The sequence below is a fragment of the Schistocerca nitens genome, chromosome 2 (genome assembly GCF_023898315.1).
Source record: "Schistocerca nitens isolate TAMUIC-IGC-003100 chromosome 2, iqSchNite1.1, whole genome shotgun sequence".
NCBI classification, from domain to species: domain Eukaryota; kingdom Metazoa; phylum Arthropoda; class Insecta; order Orthoptera; family Acrididae; genus Schistocerca; species Schistocerca nitens.
Genome location: NC_064615.1, coordinates 39311865 through 39337385, shown reverse-complemented (window position 1 = coordinate 39337385; position 25521 = coordinate 39311865). Strand labels below are relative to the sequence as shown.

Here is a 25521-nt window from a genome sequence, read left to right as displayed (position 1 = left end):
CTAATCACTGGGGTCCAGTGTGGGCTGTAATTATCGTATGGCAGCGAAAGTTGGCTTGTACAGATTTACACTGGTAGTTCTAACAACCATACCACAACAAAGGTCAAAAATTAATTATGATTGTAGTGTTGCTCACGCTGCTAAATATTGCATTTTCTGGCAACAACAAAGTTATATTAGGTGGCAGGTGTCATTAGAACACAGTTAATAAAGTCATTTCTTGAAATAATGGATAAACTAGGCACTCATCTTTTCGTGTTTCCCACGCTGGTCTCGTTGTGAACTCATGGCTCAATCGTCGAAAATCTAGGTACTGATGACTCCAAGCTCGGATGCAAAGAGGCTTAGGTGTTATTCTGCGATATTCAAAAGTATTATAGATGTGTTTTATAAACCATTCTTGAAGATTAAACTTTTGCAAGTTAGGACAATGATGATGTAAAAAAGTAATCGGCACTCCGAATTGAAGTTACACTTCTTTTTTTAATGCTTTTGTTCCAATATCACGTAATTCGTTCCAAAACATCACTTCGCAATATAAAACATACTTGAAAATATCTTCCTCACTGTTAAAGTTCACATTTCATAAACTGACTACAATTTGCGTCTTTTTAACATGACGACCAAAGCTTGACTCTGTAATAACCGCTTACGCGCCCAAAAATCAAAGTTACAAGTACGTCAATGATCATAGAGACAAAAGAAAGAATACACATAAGAATAATATCATTGCAATATATACATATCGATGTATCGAAGTATCTCTACATTAATGAAATCAGATCTGAATGTTGTCACAGAAATATGTCAACTATTTTACAGAAACACAGTAGAATATTGTTGGTATCGAGAGGTTGGGGTGAGGTCCCGTAATGGTTACGTAATTCAAGTACCATTGAAACGTCCCCTTAGAAAAATTATAAATGTCTGTGCTTAAACTGACACAATATTTTTAGCGCAACGCAATCTGACTTTCAAAAATCCCTACAAAAGAATGGCCCTGACTAACAATAACCTATACCTTTCATTAATTACTTACCTCACAAAAATCTTCGTTACTCGAACTACTGCAATACAGCGAGTGCCAATACTGCCAGCTAAATAAAAGATTCTAACTACTGAAGGCACTAACTACTGATAGGCATAGTTAGAAAATGAAAGATTTTGATAGAGAACAAACAATGTATTTACCTTAATAGTGTTCAAAAGCCATCATATATATATATATATATATATATATATATATATATATATATATATATATATATATTTCAGTTCATGATATCTGATGGACACAAGTCCAGATCATCCGCTCTCAAAACTCCGCCATCTCTCTCCCAACATCCACCACTGCTGGCGGCTCACCTCCAACTGCGCAACGCTACGCGCTGTTAACAGCCAACTGCCCACTACAATAGAGAATATTTCAACAATGCCAACCAGCCACAGACTGCACACAGCACAGCTAGTGGATTTCATACAGAGCGCTACGTGGCGTTACCAATATAAAAACCTAAACAGCCTACTTACACCATTACATAGTCCACATGTGACCGTACTAGGCCACGATAACCGTTCATGTACTTGTAGAAGTCCGCACCCCAAGTTACACCTGCGGCTCCTCTTAGCCTTTAATGTTTTTAGAATGAGATTTTCACTCTGCAGCGGAGTGTGCGCTGATATGAAACTTCCTGGCTGATTAAAACTGTGTGCCCGACCGAGACTCGAACTCGGGACCTTTGCCTTTCGCGGGCAAGTTCTCTACCAATGCTTTTCTCACCTTTTACTACTAATTGATTTGTATGTGCTGTCTATAGTAGTGGTGTACAGACCTAGATATTTCGTAATAGGCTTCATCGTAATAACTATGCTCCCAGCCTCATAGGCGGTGTCAGTGCATCCGATGTAGGGCTGCACCTTGCGCGGTTCCCTTACTCGTCGTCCTCGGGTCCATGCTGTTACTACCTCTTTTCATACAAAGTTCTCTGTGAATAAGGGGACAAATGAGGTTTTCAGTGAAATTAAGAGAGATATTGTGTCACTCCGAAAGTCATCTTAGCTAGTAACGAAAGCCCTACTGCATCACATGCATCGTCAATATCAGTATAAACCGCCATCAGGAAACTCTTTCCTGAGACAAAGCTTGATATCTGTAAAAAGTTGTGTTAGTAATTCATAGGTGCCGCTGCCCCTGCGAAAGCCCAGTTGTCGTGTCTGTAACAGGCTGTTATGATACTACCACCATTCTGTCCTATGTTTTGTCATCCTCTCTCACATCTTCAATGAAAATGACTGTAGTGCGATAGAGCTCTATGACGTCAACTCATTTCGGAATCTTCCAGGCTTAAAAGTTTGAACAACTTCCGCTATCTTCAGTTCAGGAACGTAAGACCTACTTGAGCACGAATTGTTTAAAATATTGCTCTAGTCAGTTTCTCCTCGTACCGTCAAATTATACTGCACACAGCACGGCGTAAATCACGTTGTCAGGACCAGATGCCATACTTATGCGAACTGACAATGCCCGATTTACTCCCACTATTGTTACAGTTAGGTCCAAGAAATGGTGTACGCCTCCAGCAGTTAAATTGACAGAAAGGTCCTCAGAGTCAGTTGTAAGACGCGTAAAAACAATTTTAACTGAGTAATAGGAAAAGTCAAGCGGCTGGACATCTGCAACTGAATCCTTCTTATACGTGCACATGTGAGATTGTCATACACTCCTGGAAATTGAAATAAGAACACCGTGAATTCATTGTCCCAGGAAGGGGAAACTTTATTGACACATTCCTGGGGTCAGATACATCACATGATCACACTGACAGAACCACAGGCACATAGACACAGGCAACAGAGCATGCACAATGTCGGCACTAGTACAGTGTATATCCACCTTTCGCAGCAATGCAGGCTGCTATTCTCCCATGGAGACGATCGTAGAGATGCTGGATGTAGTCCTGTGGAACGGCTTGCCATGCCATTTCCACCTGGCGCCTCAGTTGGACCAGCGTTCGTGCTGGACGTGCAGACCGCGTGAGACGACGCTTCATCCAGTCCCAAACATGCTCAATGGGGGACAGATCCGGAGATCTTGCTGGCCAGGGTAGTTGACTTACACCTTCTAGAGCACGTTGGGTGGCACGGGATACATGCGGACGTGCATTGTCCTGTTGGAACAGCAAGTTCCCTTGCCGGTCTAGGAATGGTAGAACGATGGGTTCGATGACGGTTTGGATGTACCGTGCACTATTCAGTGTCCCCTCGACGATCACCAGTGGTGTACGGCCAGTGTAGGAGATCGCTCCCCACACCATGATGCCGGGTGTTGGCCCTGTGTGCCTCGGTCGTATGCAGTCCTGATTGTGGCGCTCACCTGCACGGCGCCAAACACGCATACGACCATCATTGGCACCAAGGCAGAAGCGACTCTCATCGCTGAAGACGGCACGTCTCCATTCGTCCCTCCATTCACGCCTGTCGCGACACCACTGGAGGCGGGCTGCACGATGTTGGGGCGTGAGCGGAAGACGGCCTAACGGTGTGCGGGACCGTAGCCCAGCTTCATGGAGACGGTTGCGAATGGTCCTCGCCGATACCCCAGGAGCAACAGTGTCCCTAATTTGCTGGGAAGTGGCGGTGCGGTCCCCTACGGCACTGCGTAGGATCCTACGGTCTTGGCGTGCATCCGTGCGTCGCTGCGGTCCGGTCCCAGGTCGACGGGCACGTGCACCTTCCGCCGACCACTGGCGACAACATCGATGTACTGTGGAGACCTCACGCCCCACGTGTTGAGCAATTCGGCGGTCCGTCCACCCGGCCTCCCGCATGCCCACTATACGCCCTCGCTCAAAGTCCGTCAACTGCACATACGGTTCACGTCCACGCTGTCGCGGCATGCTACCAGTGTTAAAGACTGCGATGGAGCTCCGTATGCCACGGCAAACTGGCTGACACTGACGGCGGCGGTGCACAAATGCTGCGCAGCTAGCGCCATTCGACGGCCAACACCGCGGTTCCTGGTGTGTCCGCTGTGCCGTGCGTGTGATCATTGCTTGTACAGCCCTCTCGCAGTGTCCGGAGCAAGTATGGTGGGTCTGACACACCGGTGTCAATGTGATCTTTTTTCCATTTCCAGGAGTGTATATTGGTGATGTCATGGCTTGTACGTTGTTACGCGAAAGGTTGTTGGGAGCCATCAAGGGCACTACAAGATAAGAACCGAGAGACACAGTGCAGAAGTCAGGCAAAAGTGGTAGCGTTTAGGTTACCGGAGCTAAATAGTAACGCTAGAGCCCTGCAGATTGCAGACACTGTGCAACTGTCCCATAGGAGAAGTTTCACATCAGAGGATTAACTGGTAACTCCATCCACAGCCTAGACGCTGTTGTAATCGTCACAGTGGAAGATGGCCACGAAAAGGCACGTCTTAGCAGAGGTAGCAAGCTTGACACTTGCTCCTGACAACTGCAACGTCAGTGGGTCTACACTGATTAGAGAACTACTCGTACTACGGCAGTCCCCACTAACGAATAGGACTGACAGTGGGGCAAAATGATGTAAAACACTGTTGTTGCTGACCGCAATAGGAGTGGCAGTGACGTTAGATTTCAGCTGAACGGTACTGCTACCAAACTTGGAGTTTATTAATGCAAAGTCCAGAAGCATCCCTACCCACAGAGTACGAAAAGGGGAGAAAACTAAATACAGTTGTCTAGAGGTACCCTGGACATGCACAGTGACTCCTCGCTCTAGCCGAAGCTTGTTAAGTGCCGGCGTAGTGTTGGGTCGACCATAGGAAGGAGGAAATAGTGCGCCGCCACGATTCTTTAAAAACTCATGTTTTTGTATTCAGGGGAATTCTCAGTCAGATCTTTGGAGCGCCGACCCCATGTCTCTCGTGGCCAGCCTTGTCTGTTTTTTGTCACTTAGAGTGCTACTCACAAATTTGTACTTAACATGCTGCTAGTGTTCGCTGCTTCTGTTAGATCTCACCCCGCGTATTCAGACACTGACTTCTGTTGTGCAGCCAATTGCCTCCTTTGCTGCTTCTGATGTTTGGAATTATCCTTCAGCTTAGTAATTAGTCTGACGGCTAATAAATAGCGTTAAACATACCCCTGAATTCAGTTATTTCTATGTATGGTCTAAGTTTCATCGAGCTATGTTACTTGTCAATGACACATCGTGAGAAAATTATTTTCGTCCTTAAATTTTGCTCACCAGTGTACTTTACGCAGTTGCACTAAATTGCTTAATGTGTTTCTTTCCAAGCTTGTGATACATATTTTAATGTAAAATTTTTGTTGTGTACATAGTTCCGCGTAGTCAGCGCGTACACAACTTTCCCACTAGAGCGCGCCCCGCTAAGCACAACAGTGCAGGCGCAGCACTCGTCCGTCTCCACACTACGAGATGGCGCTGTCTTAGAGACGGACCAAATTCTGCTTCCGCCGATCCGCGTATTAATATGTAACGCAGCCAATGAGATTGCTGCTAACGTAGAACCTTTTCTCCTCGCGGATCACACTCGCGCAGTGATACCTGAACGCGCGAGGTATTATAACGAGTGTACAGACCTCCGATTAGTCAGTCTGCATCAGTCTGCATTAGTCTGCATTTGTCTGCACTAGTTTGCATTTGTCTGTACCAGTCTATAGTCAAGTTTCAGTCTGCGCCTAATAAGATTATCATATTCCTGTACATAGCCATGAAGGGAAATGTATAGACACTTTGTCAAGTATGAGAGATGTGTGAGAATAAGATTAACGTACCAAGATCAAAGGAACTTCAGATTATCAATTGTAAATAGCATCCAGAACCAAGTTAAGTAATTTTTATGCTTGTTATTATTTTAATACAGGGCTTAACAACTGGCCGGTTTTGAGCGCGAGTACTCGCGTGTGCTCAGGCACGTGCTCGCGAGCAGCTGCAAGGTCGTGGAGTAGGGAGGGAAGGGAGGGAGGGGAAATGCGCGCGCACGTTTGAATAGGGCCGCAGCGTGCCTATTGAATTCGCGCCGACTGTGTAACGTTTAAAGTTCTTCGATCAGATCTTAACAGTCACTTTGCTGATTAAGAATCATGTGAAGTCGCCGTTGTGTAACCCCAACCATGCTTTCGCAGTTCAACCCCCATTGGGAGGAATTGTATCTGTTTACTGAAAAAGATGGTGTTGCAAAATGTTTACTATGTCACAAAACGCTGAATTCTTTCACGAAATTTAATTTGCAGCGACATTATATGTCGTACCACGCGAAAGACTACGGACGTGGAAAATGTGATTGACCAGATCGTGCACAGGAAGTTATTAAACTTAAAAGGAAGCTATCCAAAGAAGATCTGGACGACGAAGAAAATTCAACTGAGGTAGCTCCCAGAGTGGGTTACAAAATTGCTTGGCTTTTAGCAAAATCCCTGCGCCCCTTAACTGATGGCGATTTAATAAAGTTTGGAATGTAGGAGACGAGATACTGGCAGAAGTAAAGCTGTGAGTACCGGGCGTGAGTCGTGCTTCGGTAGCTCAGATGGTAGAGCACTTGCCCGCGAAAGGCAAAGCTCCCGAGTTCGAGTCTCGGTCGGGCACACAGTTTTAATCTGCCAGGAAGTTTAATAAAAGAATGTTTGGTAGTTGCAGCGGAACACATGTGTCCATCTCAAGTTGAACAGTTTCGGATTGTGCCATTATCTAACATGACCATTATGCGTCGCATACAGGACATGGCAGACGACGTCGAGAGCCAGCTTGCTAATATCTGTAAAGATTTTATGGCGTATTCTCTAGCTCTGGACGAAAGTGTTGATATCACTGGAACAGCGCAGCTTGCCATATTTATTAGAGGTGTTAATAGAGATATTCAGGTGAGGGAGGAGCTCCTCGATGTAGTAGCCACGAAGAACACTACAACCGGAGGCGATATTTTAAGTAGTGTTGAAGAAAGTGTTGAAAATACAGGATTGTCGTGGAATTCTTTAGTTTCAGTGTCTACAGATGGTAGAGGCATACACTAAGCTAATAAAATTATGTGGCACGTGTACATTCTCCTTTATTTGTTTCATTTGACGCAGTAATAATTCGTGAGTGATATCCCTGCAGGTGGCCGCGGATTTACATTGACTGGCGGCAGCTGTTGTGTGCCCCACGTGACTCTCCCCACTTTCCGCTCTAGTCCGCTGGTCCGGTAGTGGGGGTAGCGTGCTCGCGCTGCTCCGTGCTCGCGCCTTGCTGCTCACAGCTTGCTCCGCGAGCACGTATGTTGTGAAGTCCTGTTTTAATAAATGTGTGTGAAAATTAATCAAGTTCTGTTTAAAGTTGGTCACCATAAATCTGCTACTCTAAGCATGCAAGTGGCATTTCTATCGTCTGACCTAACGGCAGAGGATAAACACGCCACGATAAGACCACGAGACATATTGCTGACACTCGCCTACTTCGTTAGAGCGACAAGTCAAATAATCTGATGGTGTGTGTACCGAAGGTCTTACAGTACGCACACCACACTTTTGTTGCATGATGTTTTCATGTTGTTGCAGTTTTAAGTGCCAGCACTATACGTTTGACTTTTCAGATGATATTAGTTCAGTTAGCATGGCTTTCAGTGTGTTCACAATGTGGAAGAAAGCAGTTCTGGGGAACAAATGTTGGCACTAAACTCTGGTCGACAAACAGCGCTGTTAGCTTGCGTTCTCTCTCCTGCCGTATCGTGTTGAGGGCCTAATCACTAGTTCAACTGCTGCAGTATACTACCGAGCTCTCGGTGTGTTTGGACAATCGGCATTCACTTACGCTGAGTGAGTCTATAAATTTTCCTGCGGTGGTACTTCCGCAGAGATCGAAGTCGTAGCGAAAGTGCCAAGCTCTGACACGCGCTCTGCTATCTACGGAAAGCAAATTTGGGTCCATATTTATTGTGGAGCAGACGTTTCAAAGCGAAAATGACAAGATCGATTATGTCCCATGGTTTCACATTGTTCAGATTATTGTATATTAGACTTATTTTCCGCAAATAGAAACTTTTCTTCATTGTGTCAGATATTCACACAAATCTATATAGAAAAAATGTGGCAAGACTGAAATGAATATTCAGGTGTTTTGTACACAGAGTGCTTCGTAGTTCCAACTATTTTTTTTCCAAACAGCACTTTTAAGCTGTCTACAAATCACTTCTTATCGGACCGAAGTTCTGGCATTCAGTGGTCGCATCAGTCACATCCAAGAGGGTCTAGTATACTGCTTACTGACCACCGAAGTCACTGCTGATCCTCATATCACCAAAAATGGCTCAAATGGCTCTGAGCACTATGGGACTTAGCGTCTGAGGTCATCAGTCCCCTAGAACTTCGAACTACTTAAACCTAACTAACCTAAGGACATCACACACATCCATGCCCGAGGCAGGATTCGAACCTGCGACCGTAGCGGTCTTGCGTTTCCAGACTGTAGCGCCTAGAACCGCTCAGCCACGCCAGCCGGCTCTCATGTCACATTTGAAGGTGACAATCGGACATTTTCGTGAATGAGGCCGTGCTATCCTCCTTGATCGTACTCAGTTACCCTACCAAAAGATAGCAAAAGACCTGGACATGATTCATAAAGTAGGAACAACATATTGTCGCAGTATGCTAGAAATGTCTCTCTTGCCTACAAGCATTCAAAAAATCGGAAAGAATTCCAAATAAAATTACACAAAAATTAGTCCAATCAATACTCTTGCCAAATATTTACGCTTGCGATGTAATTCCATAGGCAGATATTGTGAAAACTCCAGACGAGTCGAGTTAACCACGAATACTTGCGTAACATACGTTGAAAGGTGTCTGTCACATTTACAATTTAAACACTATTGATTTTGTTGCGGTAGCGTTCTCGCTTGGCGCGCCCGGGTCCCGGGTTCGATTCCCTGTGGGGTCAGGGATTTTCTCTGCATCGTGATGACTGGGTGTTGTGTGATGTGCTTAGGTTAGTTAGGTTTAAGTAGTTCTAAGTTCTAGGGGACTGATGACCATAGATGTTAAGTCCCATAGTGCTCAGAGCCATTTTTTGATTTTGACTCGAGTGTCCTTCAGTCGCAGACTCACTGAAAAGTTATATTATGTACCAATCGATCTGTCTTTAAACGCATGCCTGCAGTAACAGAATACCATGAGGAAATTCTTCGAGGTCCCGCTTTCGGCGAACCTCTTAGGGACGAGCGCGATGCATGGTTTAGTGGAGAACGTATGATTTGAAGACACGAAGCGTGGTGTAGCTAAGTATAACTTATGTAAAATTTCATCCAGATTGCACCGTACATTGACAGATGTCTTGCTGAAAATGTGTGCCTGTTTTCTGGCTCGTACTGCATGGATAGCGGAGGTGGTAGTTACGATATTTACAGAATTTTAGTGAACACTTTGTGTTGAGCCGATATGTCCGTGGCTTTGTGAGATAGGTAGGTAACATTCCACCTACATTACAGAATCAGGTTACATTAATCCGTTTGAATAGTAGCACTTTTGAATTCCAGTTGAGTGAGCTTCTTTCAAAACTTCCTAAGACATAGAGGTTTTCTTTTGTTCAAATATTTCACGTTCATTGAACCACGAGTTTTACGCACAGACGTTGTGTGCATCATGATGCTTTAAATGCAATTACATATTTTCCTATCGAAAGATTCTAAAGCTCATTCGTGATCTCTTGCCATTACCTTAAGCTTATATTACCTTTCGCCAGAGTTGCATTTAGTGTTCGGTGCTAAACCAATTCTTATGATTTTCTATCTGCCTGTAGCATGATACAATTCTTTTTGAACTTTTATTACAGGCAAAGTTTATATTTTGGTACGTGCAGTTGGGTCCTTAGGATTAAAGGGTGGAATCGATTGACTGAGTTAGGGTTATCAGTACAATATTCATACTTTTATTGAAAATGTGAATAAATAGCGTCATACAGGTTCAGATATGACTTAGGTTCCCTTTTGAAGGAGCTGGGGAGTAGCCTTTTGAAAACTGTCAAAGCACACACCTTGGTACATGAGCTTCTGTCCACATCCGGACAAACAAGGCACAAGAAAATACCACAGAAACTAACCTGAAACAGTTCAGAATCAGAAACGGAAAAGAAGCTTGTTTTATTCTGTCAATAACATAAGCTTCGCGTGGTGCACAAGACCAGTGTAACAGCATTATTAGCCATAATATATGAAAACCCCATTTAACTGACTGACGTACAATCGGTGCAAAATCAGTATCGTATACAGCAATCATAATACACTGTGCACAGCCACCTCATATCATCAGTTATTAACACAGGTGGTTGTCAGATAATACCAGATTTAGGAGGACCAGATTAAAGACCCTGTTAAATATATAATGCTGCTTGGCACAGTTAGCTACATACGCATCGTGGAAATAGCACAACTCCAACTGCTTGATGTGCAAAGGGGCCGGCCGAAGTGGCCGTGCGGTTAAAGGCGCTGCAGTCTGGAACCGCAAGACCACTACGGTCGCAGGTTCGAATCCTGCCTCGGGCATGGATGTTTGTGATGTCCTTAGGTTAGTTAGGTTTCACTAGTTCTAAGTTCTAGGGGACTAATGACCTCAGCAGTTGAGTCCCATAGTGCTCAGAGCCATTTTGATGTGCAAAGAACACCGACACTCTACAACCAAAATCCATGTTCCACAGGTTCTAGAGCGTCAAGTCTTATCAGCTCAGCCAGCCCACAATAACTGATGTGAATGCGGGCGACCGCACACAAATACGCCCGCTCTCAGCTTACGGCCAAACTTCTACCGGGGTCGACCAGCACCTTCAACACTCATGGCTCCACAGTCATCAGTTTTATGACTACTTTGGTGCGGCCCACCGTGAATTTCAATCCTGCGCCAACTTCTTCATTTCAGAGTAGCACTTCCATCCTATGTCCTAAATTATTTGCTGGATGTATTACAAATCGAGGCTCCTTCCACAGTTTTTCCTTCTATAGTTCGCTCTAGTACCATGGAAGCTGTTTCCAGACGGCTTAACACTTGTCCTGTCGGCCTGAACTTTTTCTTCTTTGTGTTTACCACATCCTCCGTCCTTCACCAATTCTGTGGAGAATGTACTCACTCCTTATCGTTTCATCTCACTTGATATTCAACATTGTTGTGTAGCACCACATCTCAAAAGCTTCTATTCTCTTATGCTCGGGTGTTCCCATTGCCCATGATTCACTACCACATAATGCTGTGCTCCGAACGTATGGTCTGAGAAATTCCTACCCCAAATTCAGGCCCGCATGTGGTGCGCATAGATTCTCTTGAGCAAGTCTGTGCTAGACTGCTTTTTATGCCCTCCTTGCTTCGTCCATCGTCGGTTATTTTGCTGCCAAGGTAGCCAAGTTCGTTAAGTTTCGGTATTTTGTGATCACCAATTTTAATTCTAAGTTTCTCGATTCTCTCATTTCTGTTAATTCTCATTAATTTTGTCCTTTACCGGCTTACTCTGTCCGTGTTCTGTACTCGTTAGCCTGTTCGTCTCTTTTAACAGATCCTATAATTCTTCTTCACTTTCACTGAATCTTATCATTGATAATTATTTATTGCCAAATTATAGACCTGTCACCTGATGTTTAAAACAGGTCGTACATCTTAAAATTTTCGTATTTCATCTTTTTACGGTTTTCTTTTCTTTTGTTTTATCTACAACATTTACAAAGAATGATACTTCTCAGAATAACAATAATTTAAGGTTGAAATATAAATAAAATTTTGTTGTTTTTTAAGAAGAATATAAATAGAAGATAGGATAGAGGAGAGATTTGTTAGTACCATCACCGAAAGTGACTGACGGTGAATACCTCGGAATGGTTTCTTCGAGCCGTTGACCGCCAGTCACACACACACACACAAACACACACACACACACACACAAATGGTTATTAATAGAGAAGTAATGTTACTTATTTTATTTATTTCTAATACTATGTATTAACTACTGTAGGTGCCCATCCATGTACAATATTTGGTGTTTTCTTGGCTAGATCGCCAGCACTTTTGCTTATTTACTGTCACATCTCAGCTTCCTCCTGTTCCTCCTCATTGTCACTATTTTCGCTGTCACTGTGGGTATCGCTGTCCATCCTCTGGAGATTGTTGTTATGCTGCACATAGGCATGTCTGTAATGTCGTGTCCGCATGTACTCTTCATGTGTTGTTTTTGAAATACTGTTTGTGAGTGCGTTTAATTGTGCCCATTGTTCTTCGTCTCTTATTGCTGTGTGTATATCTATGTCTGTATCTGTGTAGTCTAAGTGTGGTGTATATCTGTTGTTCGCGTATTGCCCGCAGAAAAAGACAGTGTGTTCTGGGGAACCTTCTGCCCGCATTCGCATGTAGGTGTCTGCCTCAGACACATGCGGTGTAAGTGCGTGGGATAAGGTCCGTGTCCGGTTAATAAATGTACCATACCGCGGCTGGGATCGATATGTCTCATTCTCAACCGCTCCCTTATGTCATGGAGGAAGTCGTGCAGTCTACGTCCCTTATCACTTAGGTCCCACTCACCTTGCCATGCATCCAAAAGCCAACTTTTAAGGCGACGTATCGTCTCTATGGGCACAGCGCTTATTGTGTGTACCTTATCTAGTCTCCCCACCTTTAACCAGTAACTTGCAGCTCTGTACTTGATCGTGATATCTATGGGGCATATTCCGAGCATCACACACAGTGCATCCGCTGAGGTGATGCCAAAGGCTCCAGATAGCCTATGTAGGACACTTCTCTGCCCTCATGTGACAGATGCTTTGTTGGTGACCACGTTCAGTCTATGTGCCCACGTGCTAGCTGCAAGCTGAGTACAGATTCGAAGAGCGCACAGTGTTATGTACGTATGACTGGTAGAGGTACTCTGTACTGTTTTGAATTTAGCCTCACCAGTTTGTGTAGTATTTTTTCTGCTTTGTCTGTTGTTAGCCTTATGTGTTCGTGGAAATTCAATTTTTCATCTATGTGTACCCCAAGATACCGCGTAATGTGTGCTCGTTTGATGTTTGTGTCCCCAATTTTAACCGAAGGATTCCTTTGCAGTGTATGTTGTTTTGTTTTCGGCTATCCTGAGTTTGTTGTTGTGACACCACTGAGTAATTGTTTGTAGTATTCCACTGGCTTTCTCTTCTCTCTCATTGATATCCTTTCATCCTTAATTGAATTCCCAATGTTGAACTCTTTCTAATTTCCTATATTGCATTTTCGATCAATAGGTAGAACAGTAGTGGCGAAAGACAGCACCCTGTGTTACGCCCTTTTTTAATCCGATCATTTCGTTCTTTGTCTTCCAGTCTTATCGTCCCCTCTTGGTACTTGTAGATATTGTATATCATCCATCTTTGCCTAGAGTTTAATCCTATTGTTCCCAGAATTTCGAACATCTTGCACTAATTCATGTTGTCGAACGTTTCCTCTGTATCGACGAATACTATGAGAGTCTTGCTTCGATTATCAAGCGCAATGTCAGAATTGCCTACCTGGTACCTTTACCCTTCCTAAAGCCAAACTTACCGTAATCTAACAGATCTTCAACGTTCTTTTCCATTCTTCTGTATACTATTTTTGTCAGGAGATGTTAAGCTGATTGTGCGATAAGTTTCGCACCTATCTGTCGTTACTATCTTCAGAATTGTGTGGATGTTATGTTTCCGTAAATCTGATGATACGTCGCTAGTATCGTAGATTCCACACACCAGCTTGAATAGTCGTTTGGTTTTTATTTCTCCCAACGATTTTAGAAATTCCGCCGGATTATTATCTACCCCTTCTGCATTATTTGATCTTATAAGTCTGTGTGGCTCACCCCGTCGGAGGTTCGAGCCCTCCCATGGGCACGGGTGTGCGTGTTGTCCATAGCGTAAGTTAGTTTAAGTTAGATTAAGTAGCGTATAGGCTTAGGGACCGATGACCTCAGCAGTATGCTCCCATAAGACCTTCCCATAAATTTCCCAAATTGTCTTATAAGTCTCCCAGTGCTATTTTAAATTCAGGCTCTAATACTGGATCCGTTATGTCTTCCCTATCGACTCCACTTCCTTCTTCTCTATCATCATACAACTACTGCACTCTTAATTCACCACCTGTGCTTTTAATTTCATCAAAGATTATTTTGAGTATTCTGAATGCTGCTTAATGTTATTTTCCGTGCAACATTATCCTCATTATTAACGAACTCTAAACGGATCTTATTATTCCTTAGTACTGCAATCTCCCATTTTCTTCCGCCCTGATTCTTACCTAAGATTCTCCTAAACTTCAGTCCATTCTGTAAAATTACGAAATTATGACCTGATCTTTATCTGGTCCTGCCTACGCCTTAAAGTCCATATTCACCCCATAGGGGGAAAAATACGCCACGAAAGAATTATCCTAATGGGACCGGAAACTGTAGATGTGATGTACATGTACAGACAAACAAATGATTGCAATTTCAGGAAAACTGGATAGTTTATTCAAGGAAAAGAGCTTCACGAATTGAGCAATTTAATAACGTGTTGGTCCACCTGTTTCCCTCACGCAAGCAGTTATGTTGCTTGGCATTGAGTGAAACAGTTGTTGGACGTCTTCCTGAGGGAAACCATGCTAATTTCTGTTCAGTTGGCGCGTTACGCCGTCCAAAATACCTAGGTGGCTGGAGGCTTCTGCCCATAATGCTCCAGACTTCCTCAGTTGGGGAGAGATCTGACGATCTTGCTGATTAAGGTAGGTACTTTCCGTCTATGCAACTAATTTGAAGGCAGTTTGTTTATCGCCATACGCGTTTCGCTTCTTTTATTTGTGGAGATGCTTCACAAATAAAAGAAGTAAAACGCGTATAGCAATAAAGAAACTGCTTTCAGTTATTTTCATAGACGGAACACATCTCCATGAATCTGAAAAACTGTTTAAGAGAGTGTCAAAGAATAAGAATATGCATAGAATGTGGTTGTACGTCGCTGAAAGAGATCCAAATGATAAAGTTGCCCACGTCACTATATGATACTTCAGCGATTTGGTTCGTAAAAACAAAATTAAAAAAAAAGTCTTTTCGAGAGCGTGTGGCGGGTTCAGCAATATAAGTTCGTTGTTTATAAAATGGATCTGATGAATCAAAATGTTTCATATATGGTGGTACAGTCTAAAAATATTGTGGTGGGATTCTTTCATCTCTGTCTACTGTTGTTAAGGATTCGATCGCAGATAAATACACTCCTGGAAATGGAAAAAAGAACACATTGAAACCGGTGTGTCAGACCCACCATACTTGTTCCGGACACTGCGAGAGGGCTGTACAAGCAATGATCACACGCACGGCACAGCGGACACACCAGGAACCGCGGTGTTGGCCGTCGAATGGCGCTAGCTGCGCAGCATTTGTGCACCGCCGCCGTCAGTGTCAGCCAGTTTGCCGTGGCATACGGAGCTCCATCGCAGTCTTTAACACTGGTAGCATGCCGCGACAGCGTGGACGTGAACCGTATGTGCAGTTGACGGACTTTGAGCGAGGGCGTATAGTGGGCATGCGGGAGGCCGGGTGGACGTACCGCCGAATTGCTCAACACGTGGGGCGTGAGGTCTCCACAGTACATCGATGTTGTCGCCAGTGGTCGGCGGAAGGTGCACGTGCCCGTCGACCTGGGACCGGACCGCAGCGACGCACGGATGCACGCCAAGACCGTAGGATCCTACGCAGTGCCGTAGGGGACCGCACCGCCACTTCCCAGCAAATTAGGGACACTGTTGCTCCTGGGGTATCGGCGAGGACCATTCGCAACCGTCTCCATGAAGCTGGGCTACGGTCCCGCACACCGTTAGGCCGTCTTCCGCTCACGCCCCAACATCGTGCAGCCCGCCTCCAGTGGTGTCGCGACAGGCGTGAATGGAGGGACGAATGGAGACGTGTCGTCTTCAGCGATGAGAGTCGCTTCTGCCTTGGTGCCAATGATGGTCGTATGCGTGTTTGGCGCCGTGCAGGTGAGCGCCACAATCAGGACTGCATACGACCGAGGCACACAGGGCCAACACCCGGCATCATGGTGTGGGGAGCGATCTCCTACACTGGCCGTACACCACTGGTGATCGTCGAGGGGACACTGAATAGTGCACGGTACATCCAAACCGTCATCGAACCCATCGTTCTACCATTCCTAGACCGGCAAGGGAACTTGCTGTTCCAACAGGACAATGCACGTCCGCATGTATCCCGTGCCACCCAACGTGCTCTAGAAGGTGTAAGTCAACTACCCTGGCCAGAAAGATCTCCGGATCTGTCCCCCATTGAGCATGTTTGGGACTGGATGAAGCGTCGTCTCACGCGGTCTGCACGTCCAGCACGAACGCTGGTCCAACTGAGGCGCTAGGTGGAAATGGCATGGCAAGCCGTTCCACAGGACTACATCCAGCATCTCTACGATCGTCTCCATGGGAGAATAGCAGCCTGCATTGCTGCGAAAGGTGGATATACACTGTACTAGTGCCGACATTGTGCATGCTCTGTTGCCTGTGTCTATGTGCCTGTGGTTCTGTCAGTGTGATCATGTGATGTATCTGACCCCAGGAATGTGTCAATGAAGTTTCCCCTTCCTGGGACAATGAATTCACGGTGTTCTTATTTCAATTTCCAGGAGTGTACTTGTGACAAAATAAAGTATAATGACAATTGCTGCTAGTTTCATTCGCAGTAATTTAAGTTGTGCTTTTAGATTCCTGTGTGACCACTCACTCGGAAATCGCTACGTATTCAGAACAAAATGGTGACTTATTTGTGACAAGAAAAAGTATAAATGCCATTGTCAGTTGTTTCAGGCACAGCAATTTCATCTTTCATTTCTTAAACGAGTGGAAGTCACGAAATCGACGATACTCTTTACTGAGAAAGCGCTCTTAAGTGTAAATAACATCGAACATATCAGAAAAACGCTTAACTTTGATGATTAATGAAGTCTCGGAATGTGATACAAACACGAAGAGGAGAAAAAATACGTTGTACACATCAGTATGCGATCCTACGACCTGTGCCACTACAACTCGCTTGTTTGCATCGCTTTATTCAACATAATTCAAAGCGAGAGAGACACAGGCTGACTTCGTTGCCGAATTTTGCGGGAGTAAACAGTAAATGCGTGAAATTTTGGAAGGTTTCCTCTGTCAAGCTTCACAAAATGCCTTTGCATTGTTACTTAAAAGTTTTAAACGCGTTTCGATAGTTAAAAAGTAAAACATTTGTGGAAAAAAGTTCGCGAAGTCACTAGTAATTTTAACTAGCACTCATGTGATATACATACACAGACGACCTTCTGAAATTCAATGATTTTTTAAACTCTTAATTACTTAAAAATAACAGGTTTTTTGTTAGAATATTGACCGAAACTGTTTTTTTATGTTGTAATCATTCACGCTAACAACAGTAGAAACCATATTTCTAACAAAGGAAAATAGAATATTATGAACTCACTTTCCACCCGGCGCGTCATTGTGATTCTTCAGAAACACAATCACTAAATCCGAAGCTAAAACCGCTCAATATGTTTGAAATAACAAATACTAGGTGTAAATAAACCGAACTGAACTGAACTGAACGAGAGGGCCATACCGAAATCCAAAACTTCTCGGTACAGTTGTCGAAAAATCGGCGGGTGGACCGATCGGTAGGAGCTCTCAGAAGCTTAACTGAACAGGAACTTCGGATAAAGAACCAAAAATGACGTTACTACCGAGGCTAACCTACTGCATCAATTGCTATGAACGATACGGAATAGGGCCCGACTTCAGTCAAGTACATAGCTCTAATTTCCCTCTGCTAGAGGACAGTGATGGACAAGACTAAACAGAAACAAATATAACGTAGTTAAGAATTTTGACCACTGGAGTCCAGTAGTCCACAGAGACATTCAAGAAACAGATCAAGAGTACGTTTTTGTGAATTTTTCTGTTTATTTCTTGAAGGCATTTTTGTTTATTTATGTATGTAGTGTTTTGTATATGCTTTTAGATTGTGTGAATGACCCAGAATGAGATTTTCACTCTGCAGCAGAGTGTGCGCTGATATGAAACTTCCTGGCAGATTAAAACTGTGTGCCGGACCGAGACTTGAACTCGGGACCTTTGCCTTTCGCGGGCAAGTGCTCTACCACTGAGCTACCGAAGCACGACTCACGACCGGTACTCACAGCTTTACTTCTGCCATTACCTCGTCTCCTACCTTCCAAATCTTACAGAAGCTCTCCTGCGAACCTTGCAGAACTAGCACTCCTCAAAGAAAGGATATTGCGGAGACATGGCTTAGCCATGCCCGCGAAAAGCAAAGGTCCCGAGTTCGAGTCTCGGTCCGGCACACAGTTTTAATCTGCCAGGAAGTTTCATATCAGCGCACACTCTGCTGCAGAGTGAAAATGTCATTCTGGAAACATACCCCAGGCTGTGGCTAAGCCATGTCTCCGCAATATCCTTTCTTTCAGGAGTGCTAGTTCTGCAAGGTTCGCAGGAGAGCTTCTGTAAGGTTTGGAAGGTAGGAGACGAGGTACTGGCAGAAGTAAAGCTGTGAGGACGGGGCGTGAGTCGTGCTTGGGTAGCTCAGTTGGTAGAGCACTTGCCCGCGAAAGGCAAAGGTCCCGAGTTCGAGTCTCGGTCCGGCAGACAGTTTTAATCTGCCAGGAAGTTTCAGTGTGAATGATGCTTGAATGTGGTCTAAAGTAAATATGTAGATGACGGAAACTTCATTCATGTAGATGACTGTTCTGCTGATGAACGCTGTATGAATTCGTGTGAGAAAGTTATAAGACAGTGTGAATGCAGACCACAGGGAATTTTGTATCATAGTATGTTAAGTAAGTTTATGGTAAAAGGAAAGCTAATTCGAGTGGAATAGAAAATAGTTAATAATGTAAGTATAAACAAAATATCAGAATGTTAAAAAAAAGTACAGTTTGAAAGTGTGTTATTTGTTGATTGGTTAGTTATGAAAAGCGGGGACTAACGTGGAAGAATAATGTTTTTCTACTGGCCTTAAAGAAAACTGACCAGTCAGAACGGAGTATTCTTCGCGCGGCTTTTTCTCTTGGAGATATAGCATGCTTACAGCAGTCTAAGGAGTCGGAGCCCAGCCTTTCAATGGTACGGTCGTGTGTAGTATGAGCTCCGAAGGAAGTTATAATTTGCCGGTTTTAGTTGTGCTATACGCCTCAAAAGTGCTTTAACTGAAGGCATATTTATTCTGGTGTTTTTTTTTTTTTTTTTTTGAAATTACGAATTTTTTAAGTTTAAATGGTCGAAATGGCTCTGAGTACTATGGGACTTAACATCTGAGGTCATCAGTTCACTAGAACTTAGAACTACTTAAACCTAACTAACCTAAGGACATCACACACATCCATGCCCGAGGCAGGATTGGAACCTGCGGTCGCGCGTTTCCAGACTGATGCGCCTAGAACCGCTCGGCCACAGCGGCCGTCATTTTGTAAGTAATTTTTGGTACGAGAAAAGACAGTAATTCCGCGTGGGATTCTGAGCAGATAGGTGACCAAGAACTTGAGTGCATTAGACACCGATAAACTTAAAATACGACGAGCATTTTCATTTAAGAACAACCCGTGCTTAGTAGCTGTTCAGATTTCGGGAAATACGTTACCATAAACCTGCTAACATGAATTAAAGGCTTTGTGCATGACTGTGTTAAGATTGGAACGCGCTTGGCAGTGATCGTGTATACCGTAAGGTTCAGAATATACCGAAGCTTTGCCAGTATTTCCACCTTTCATTCAAAATTAAGACCTTTTTCCGTTTCTTAGAATAGTTACGTTGTATGCAGCCTGGTGCGAGTTGCAGTACTGTAGGTTTCTGCTCGGCTTCCCTACCGGTGATCTGCAGCAATGAGTTCACAGGTAGGTGCAGGTAAAAGGACAAAAGGAACCGCGCCGCCGCCAATGCCACTAGCAAACCTTATGACGGTATCCTTTCACCCTGACTTTTAATCCCACTTGAACCTTTCTTATACTTCCGTCATTGCTTCTTCGATACGTAGATTGAACGACAGGGCGACAGACTTTATTCCTGTCTTACAGCCTTCTTAATCCGATCACTTCGTTGTTTGTCTTTCAGTCTCATTGCTCCCTCTTGGTTCATAGCGTTTCTAAATGTGGTTATCACTGTTAGCATTCAACCGCGATTCTTATACATATTTTAACAACGCGTTTCAAGAGACAATGCTCTCATCATCAGGTTGTAAAATCTATGTCATGAAATTAAACAGACTAAAAAGACAAAATGCCATCTTTTTAGTCCGTTTAATTTCATGACATAGATTTTACAACCTGATGATGAGAGCATTGTCTCTTGAAACGCGTTGTTAAAATATGTATAAGAATCGCGGTTGAATGCTAACAGTGATAACCAGTATAACGACAACTGCTACCTCGTCTCCATAATGGATTATATAAAATCGTTTCTAAATGTATTATACGATAAGTTATTTTATTGGCCTTTGACAAGTTAGGAGAAAGTGTTGTGACCTGCCTATTAGCTATAAAGAAGTTTGATTGCTTAGCTAGGTGTTTAGACAACGCTTTGACGCTCAAATAGTTTTAACAGTATGTAAGCGTACTGTCATATCGCTGGCTTAGTTGTGGAGTATCTTTGTGGGCAGCCAGGCCTAGAGTGTCGAGCACGGGACACGAAGCTGTTATGTTGTGTAGTGTGTAGCTCTGTATGAAGGAATCATTGTTAGTATTCAGGTTGAAGTGTTGCTACAAGTGCTACTACAGTAAAGTGATTAAATATGGAGGTAATTCAGAGGAAAGTGCGTCAAGATGTAATTAAAAATGACCAGAGCCGCCGATAACGTATTTGCGTATCCTCTGGTTGCGTGTCGCACAGTGTTAATCATCCGCGCCGTGTTCGGTCTCCCGGAATGAACTGATGTGAATCAGTAGAAATTAGTTACCATAAGAGTGCAGTCAAGTGCCAGTGTCTTGTAGCGAGCGTGGGGACGTGCATTCGCTCATCGCGTTTGCGCATTATCAACAATCAGCCGCGCAGCGACGGTTACGCGCACGCTCGTACAAGTGAGAACTGAGAAATTAGCTTTTCGAACAGGCTTATATCATAACTAGTGCCAAGGAGGACTATTACCAGATATCTGTATGTGCGACGAACGTAAGAACTTTCGTTCGATCATTCGGCTTCCGCATCATCAACAATCACCCGCGTCGTGTCGGTTACGCGTACGCTCGTCCAAATGATTTTTTGGACTGTTAATCATCAAGATTGTTAATTGGGATAAACATTTACGATTTAGAGTGTAAACGGTGCAACCTGTGATTTCCGTATCATCTCAGAATATAGATGTTCGTACCAGACGTAGATCAGTGTTGTGCTTAACGTTGAGTGTCTCCCCTATTTCGCTTGCGTATTTCGATAGATAATTTCAAGCAAGCCAGCAGCAGTGTGGAGCAGAACAGTACGACCGCCGCGGGATTACCAGGTACGTGGTGTGGACAGGGCGCACAGTCACGAAACGACAACCAGTTGAAGGTACCACTCCGCCCTTTCGTACTCTCGGGCGTGTTACAAGTAGTGGGTATCAGGAAAGCGCAAGTCGACTTATTTATACAGTGCAACAAGGTGTACTGGAGGAGCTTCCTTTGTCACCGAATGTTTAAGGCTACGTTGGCCATGTGATTTCTCGTTCATGAGTTGATGCACTCATGATACCACCGTTGTTGAATATTGTACTCAAGAAAGGCAGTCTCACTTACGCTGCCTGTTGAATTAGAGAAGCCTTATGTTCTTCTCGTCGTTCTCGAATGAGAGGAGCGCTAAGCCGAAGAATGAGGTATGGCAGTGAGAGAGGGCAGACTGAGGCGGGTGGCAGCCCTCGTGCTGGGAGGCCGTCGCCGAACGCGACCAGACTGGCCAGACTCGGGCCGGCCTTGCCGGCGGCGTCCCAAGGGCGGCCGGGCCTCGGCATGGGAGGGCCGATGATCTCACCCGCGAGATCCCCGTAGCCACAGCCAGAGCCAGCCGCCGGCGTGTCCGCGAGACTGCAGGCGCCTGCATACCAATCGAAGAAAGAGGCCGCCGCACCGCCAGCCCTCTAAACAGCGTATCGATGACATTCAAAGAAGCGACAGCTAGAAAAATTCACCGTATTAAAACTAAACTAGGAAGCGTGGCAAAGTGCAGCACTAACGACTAATGAACGTTTATTGAGAGATGATCTGCACAGTGGATAACTGTAAGTAGTCAGGAGTATTAAGTAATACACTACTGGCCATTAAAAATCTCTACACCACGAAGATGGCATGCTACAGACGCGAAATTTAACCGACAGCAAAAAGATGCCGTGATATGCAAATGATTAGCTTTCCAGAGCATTCACACAAGGTTGGCGCCGGTGGCGACACCTACAACGTGCTGACATGAGGAAAGTTTCCAGCCGATTTCTCATATACAAACAGCAGTTGACCGGCGTTACCTAGTGAAACGTTGTTGTGATGCCTCGTCTAAGGAGGAGAAATGCGTACCATCACGTTTCAGATTTTCAAAAAAGGTCGGATTGTAGCCTATCGCGGTTGCAGTTTATCGTATCGCGACATTGCTGCTCGTGTTGGTCGAGATCCAATGACTGTTAGCAGAATATGGAATCGGTGGGTTCAGGAGGGTAATACGGAACGCCTTGCTGGATTCCAACGGCCTCGTATCACCAGCAACCGAGATGACAGGCATCTTATCCGCATGGCTGTAACGGATCGTGCAGCCACGTCTCGATCCCTGAGTCAACAAATGGGGGCGTTTGCAAGACAACCACCATCTGCACGAACAGTTCGACGGCGTTCGCGGCAGCATGGACTATCAGCTCACAGACCATGGCTGCGGTTACTCCTGACGCTGCATCACAGACAGGAGCGCCTGCGATGGTGTACTCGAAGACGAACCTGGTTGCACGAATGGCAAAACGTCATTTTTTCGGATGAATCCAGGTTCTGTTTACAGCATCATGATGGTCGCGGCCGTGTTTCGCGACATTGCGGTGAACGCACATTCGAAGCGTGTATTCTGGCGTATCACCAGGCGTGATGGTATGGGGTGCCATTGATTACACCTCTCGGTCACTTCTTGTTCGCATTGGCGGCACTTTGAACAGTGGACGTTATATTTCAGAAGTGTTACGACCCGTGGCTCTACCCTTCATTCGATCCCTGCGAAACCCTAAATTTCAGCAGGATAATGCACGACCGCATGCTGCAGGTCCTATACGGGCCTTTCTGGATACAGAAAATGTGCGACTGCTGCCCTGCCCAGCACATTCTCCAGATCTCTCACCAATTGAAAATGTGTGGTCAATGGTGGCCAAGCAACTCGCTCGTCACAATACGCCAGTCACTACTCTTGATGAACTGTGGTATCGTGTTGAAGCTGCATGGGCAGCTGTACCTGCTACACGCCATCCAAGCTCTGTGTGACTCAATGCCCAGGCGTATCAATTCTCGGGATCTGTGCACCCAAATTGCGTGAAAATGTAATCACATGTCAGTTCTAGTATAATATATTTGTCCAATGAATACCCCTTTATCATCTGCATTTCTTTTTTGGTGTAGCAGTTTTGATGGCCAGTAGTGTATTAGCGTTGCGCTAAGCTCAAATAGTGCACGTCTTTCGAATGTTATAGAAAGACAGAGCAGGTCTCGACATGTGCGATAGTGCAACAGTCTGAGTGAATCGAACAAAGCGAACGGCCATTGTGTCATTACACATTACGGGGTGATTATAGTTCAACAATCGCTACTTGAGGCAGTGTAGAGGGCAAGCTGTTTACCATATGGTATTCAGACTTTGCTTTGTTAGTAGTGTTCATGTCATGACTTACCGTTAGGCGCCGATACTCTTGTAGCGACGTAGGGTTGCAAGAAAAGCGTCAGTTTGCATTACAGTTGCAGATAGTCAACACTCGTCGGACAATGTGAACAGGGCTCTACTCGTAGAGCTGTTTTATCAAACAGCAGTATTAGTGCTGCTGCTTTCCGCGAGTATGGACGCATTAAACTAATATGCAGAAGTCCTCTTTTCGCACCGCCCCTGTAGGACATAAATCGGTAGTTTGAATTAACTGGTGAACTGGGAATTTATTTTGCGAAAGGCTGACGGCCAATGGTACAGATCTTTGAAGAATACTGTTTCCTTGGCTTAGAATGCGGGACGCGTTGTGCGATCTCCAAGCAGAGCACCAGCTGTGTCACTACAACTGAACATCCCATCTGAGCTGCATCTGGCAGCACTAGAGGAGTCTCTAGTGCGGTTGCAGGATGTAGTGAATGCAAATGGTCATCACATTCAGCAACGTTTGTGACGTGGAACGTATTAATGGTAAGCTACACTCTCATGTGGCAATTAAAATCTGTTTCTTCAATGGTTTATTCGTTATTGCTCTTCCATGTCTCCTTACAAATGTTTCCACAAATTTTCGTTGTCCTGCGATCACTTTTTCTTCATGGGGCCCCTTTCAAGTAGCGTAAGTTTAATTATAATCACCACTCCACCTACAGACCACAAGTGGCCCATCGGGACCATCCGACCGCCGTGTCATCCTCGGTTGAGGATGCGGATAGGATGGGCGTGGGGTCAGCACACTGCTCTCCCGGTCGTTATGATGGTATTCTTGACCGAAGCCGCTACTAATCGGTCGAGTAGCTCCTCAATTGGCATCACGGGGCTGAGTGGACCCCGAGAAATGGCAACAGCGCATGGCGGCCTGGATGGTCACCCATCCAAGTGCCGATCACGCCCGACAGCGCTTAACTTCGGTGATCTCACGGGAACCGGTGTATCCGCTGCGGCATGGCCGTTGCCTTTAATTATAAGCACCCTGTTCATTATCTAAAGTAATTATTCTCTGCATCTGGCTGTAATACATACATCAATGCGGTGTCCATAAATTCCGACTAACATTTCGCTTTCAAGCGAGCATTTTGCAATATATCTGAGCATTTTCAAGTGCAAAGTTCGACAGTATTACACTGACAGCGATGGACAGTATTACACCACACCCACTTTGACTAATAATAGGCATTATGATGCCCATGGGATACCTTTAATAAGATTTCATCCTTTCCTCTTTTTGAGTCATGTGCCTTCTGAAAGTCTGATCCAGCCTGCCAGGAACTCCTGTACGGTTCCAACCTCTTTGTCTCAGTGTACCACTTGCGCCACACGTACTCACTTATTTGTTGGATGTATTCCTACCTCTGTCTTCCCCTACAGCTTTTACCCCCTACAGTTGTCTCTAGTCCAATGGAAGTTATTCCTTGGTACTTAAACGAATGCCCTCTCATCCTTCGTCGATTCTGCGGATAAACTCATCATTCCTTTATCAGCCTTCTAATTTTCAGCATTCTTCTATAGCACAGCATCTCATACGCGTCGATTCTCTTAGTTTCCTGTTCACCCAATGCCCGTGACTCACTACCGTATAATGTTGTGCTCCAAACGTATATTCACAAAAATTTCTTCCTCAGATTAAGAACGAATTCTTGTTCTAGTAGACTAG

At 44.7% G+C, this 25521-nt stretch overlaps 1 non-coding gene and 1 pseudogene across 1 annotated transcript; one reads left to right on the top strand and one right to left on the bottom strand.

Moving 5' to 3' along the window:
- Window positions 1–18542: 18542 nt before the first annotated feature.
- Trnas-cga (transfer RNA serine (anticodon CGA)) lies at window positions 18543–18617 on the top strand. Its single transcript has one exon. It is a non-coding gene; the product is annotated as a tRNA-Ser (tRNA).
- A 6089-nt stretch (window positions 18618–24706) lies between these two features.
- Window positions 24707–24824, bottom strand: LOC126238344 (5S ribosomal RNA; annotated as a pseudogene).
- Between the last annotated feature and the right edge of the window lie 697 nt (window positions 24825–25521).